At 50.7% G+C, this 3,338-nt stretch overlaps 1 long non-coding RNA gene across 1 annotated transcript in view; it reads left to right on the top strand.

The window, feature by feature from the left end:
• The window catches only part of LOC108448648, a 9,104-nt gene that overhangs the window by 2,735 nt on the left and 3,031 nt on the right, over positions 1 to 3,338 (top strand). The window contains exons 4-8 of the long non-coding RNA XR_001864612.1: positions 962 to 1,024; positions 1,097 to 1,138; positions 1,233 to 1,399; positions 1,480 to 1,546; positions 1,628 to 2,333. This is a non-coding gene — a long non-coding RNA (uncharacterized LOC108448648). The remainder of the gene's footprint in view (positions 1 to 961; positions 1,025 to 1,096; positions 1,139 to 1,232; positions 1,400 to 1,479; positions 1,547 to 1,627; positions 2,334 to 3,338) is intronic.

Genomic DNA, 3,338 nt, shown 5'->3' with positions numbered 1-3,338 from the left:
CCCCCGGAGGCGGATTAACATCCCCGGCCCTCCGAGAGCTAAGTCGAGGCTTGTGACCCACAGAGGGGGTGACAGCGGGGTGTTGAGTTGGGACTCGCCAGGAGGGATTTTTGAGTCAGATTTGGAGGTGGGGATGTTCAAGAAGGGGCCCCTTAGGCCAGCACAAAGGGAAAATCTCATGTTTGACCACAATGCTGAGGTCTGCAGGGCAGAGCAGTCCTGGTGCACGTCACTTGTCCCTTGTGTGTTCTCTGTCTTTTGACCATTTTGTGTCACAGTTCTTTTGCCTTAGCCCTTTGAGATGCTTATCACAAATGCTGGGCGTTATTCTTAGCATCTCTGCTCTTGGTGTTCCTCAGTGTGGTGCTGATACCATCGATCCTTTGACTCTTGAGCTTGGAACTTCATCAGAATTGTGTCTCCTTAGCAATATCGAGTCGGGTGTCTTTTCAGGTCTTGTTCTGAGCTGCATCGACAGCTGTGCACCACAATGATCCATTACAGGGGATGAGGACTTGTAAGAATGCGAAGACAGCTAGAGGATTTTGCCCGTACTATTCTCGGGCATCCATCTTTGCGGTTCTTGGATTAAGTCTTTCTGTTAGCATCCTCTTCTGCCAGGGTTCTTGGAGCCTCGTCGGCTCATGGTCGGTCTTGCCTAGGTCATCTCATTCCTCATTGTCTTGGTCTTTGTAATCATCTAGCTCAGAGTTTTCTCCTTGTTGTGTCCCCTCGTTTGTCATCTCCTGTGTCACGGGTGCCTGCTTGGGTTTGGCCCAGAGCCGCTCTGCCCTGCTGCATAGCCTGGCAAAGAGGTGTAATAGGACAGGGCCCAAGGAGTGGAAATTTGTCATGTAGGGTGTAGTTTGTCCTCTAGATGGTATTCCTAGGTTGACACAGGATGGCTGGAGCTGTTAAGTTCTCATGCAGGACTCTGACTTTTGTCATTGCTTTCTTTCAGATGCAGACGGATTAAATCTGTGGCAGAGGGCCCCAGACTGGGTGAGGGGATTCCCATAGGAAGGTCAGTTGCCGTTTGTGTCTGCAGGGCAAATATAAACGGTGGTGGTGTTACAGCATTGTTCTTTGTTTTTAGGAGGTAAAGCTGGATAGCAGCAGTCAAGGTGAAGTGAGCAGGGTAAATGGTGACCGGTGGAAAGAACCACTTGTTATTCCTTGAGTGCCAAGTTCTGGTACAGCTCTAAGCATTCATTGTCATTTGTGTGTTTTAGGTGATCCACTTGTATTACACCAAAACGCCTCGCTGACCGGCTGATGGACCCAGCTCACTGCCCTCGTGAGCCCTCTGGAAGTGTTACGGGACTCTGTGACAAAGCCTTTACCTTTTGCATTCGGAGGTACCATCTGAGTAGCCTTGGGCAACGGCAGAGGTGTTATGGTGAGTTGGGGAGTGAGGGAGGAGTGAGGGTCCGCTCAAGTTTCAGCAATGCTGCACCACCTTGTCTCCTCTTAACCCAGGCATACCATCGGCCTTGGAGCGTGGCCAAAGCGTGCGGCCTGAGGACCCCGGCCTTCCTAGGAGACGGTGAGTGGCGGAATTGTTGGGATTTGGCTGATGTGCCACTAAGTTCCTGCACCTGTGTTTGTTTGGTTTTCTTTATTATAGCCAGGTACAAGACAACAGCCCGGTGACGGCAGGAGCTTCCAGGACGGCGAGGCGGCCTTCTTCCGTACCCGAGGCGGATTTGCATCCCCAGATGTCTGAGTGATAAGTTGAGGGCTGTGACCCAGAGAGAGGATGAAAGTCGTGTGCTGGGTTGGGACTTGCTGGGAAGGATTTTTGAGTCAGCTTTGGAGAGGGGAGTACACAAGAAGGGGCCCCTTAGGCCCCATAAAGGGGAAGTCTCACTTTTGATGACAAGGCTGATGTGTGCAGAGCAGAGGACTCCTGGTGCATGTCATGTCATTTGTCTATTGTGCATTCTCTGTCCTTTGGGCATCTCATGTCTTCTGCCTTAGCCCATCGATGTGCTTGTGGTTGTTCTTCTCACTGAGAGTTTTCTCTCCTCGTCATGTCCCCTCGTTTGTCAGCTCCTGTGTCACGGGTGCCTGCTTGGGTTTGGCCTGGAGATGCTGTGCCCTGCTGCATAGCCTGGCCTATAGGTTTAATAGGACAGGGCCCTGGGACTTGAAATTTGTAATGTAGGGTGTAGTTTGACCGCTAGATGGTATTCCTAGATTGACACAGGATGGCCAGAGCTGTTAAGTTCTCATGCAGCCCTTTGACTTTTGTCATCGCTTTCTTTCAGATGCAGAAGGGTTAAATCTGTGGCAGGGTGCCCCATACCTGGTGAGGGGGTTCCTGCAGGAAGGTTAGTCACCTTTGTCTATGTAGAGCAAGCATAAATGGTGGCTATGTTAACAGCATTGTTCTTTGTCTTTATTTTTAGGAGGTAAAGCCAGATAGCAGCAGTCAAGGTGAAGTGAGCAAGGTAAGCGGTGACCGGTGGAAAGAAAGAGTTGTTATTCCTCAGGTGCCAAGTTCTGGTGCAGCTTGAAGCATCGACATTGTCATTTGTGTGTTTTAGGTGGTCCCCTTGTATTACACCAAAACCCCTCACTGACTGGCCGATGGACCCGGTTTGCTGTCCTCGTGAGCCCTCTGGAAGTGTTACAGGACTCTGCAATGAAGTCATTACATTTTCCATCTAAGGGACAACAGCCTGGCAATGGCAGGAGCTTCCAGGATGGTGAGACGGCCTTTTTTTGCAAATCCCAGGTGGATTCACATCCCAGGACGTCTGAGAGATAAGTCAAGGGGATGAAAGCGGGGCATCGAGTCGGGGCTTGCTGGGAGGGATTTTTGTGTCAGCTTTGGAGATGGGGATACACAAGAAGTGGCCCCTTAGCCCACATGAAGGGAAAGTCTCACATTTGATCGCAATGCTGAGGTGCACAGGGCAGAGCGGTCCCAGTCCATGTTGCGTTGTCTATTGTATGTTCTGTGTCTTCTGGGCATCTTGTGTCGCAGGTCTTTTGCCTTAGCCCTTCAATGTGCTTGTGGTCACGCTTTTTGCTGAGAATTCTGTCCTCATTGCATCCCCTCATTTGTCATCACCTGTGTCACGGGTGCCTGCATGGGTCTGGCCTGGAGCTGCTCTGCCCTGCTGCATACTCTGGCATACAGGTGTCATAGAACAAGGCTTGGGGACTTGAAATTTGTAATGTAGGGTGTAGTTTGGCCTCTAGATGATATTCCTGGATTGACACAGGATGGCCGGAGCTGTTAAGTTCTCATGCAGCACTTTGAGTTTTGTCATTGCTTTCTTTCAGATGCAGAAGGGTTAAATCTGTGGCAGCGGGCCCCACACTGGGAG

The sequence above is a fragment of the Corvus brachyrhynchos genome, unplaced genomic scaffold (assembly GCF_000691975.1).
Source record: "Corvus brachyrhynchos isolate BGI_N302 unplaced genomic scaffold, ASM69197v1 scaffold348, whole genome shotgun sequence".
Taxonomy (NCBI): Eukaryota; Metazoa; Chordata; class Aves; order Passeriformes; family Corvidae; genus Corvus; species Corvus brachyrhynchos.
This window is presented reverse-complemented; position numbering and strand designations above follow the sequence as displayed.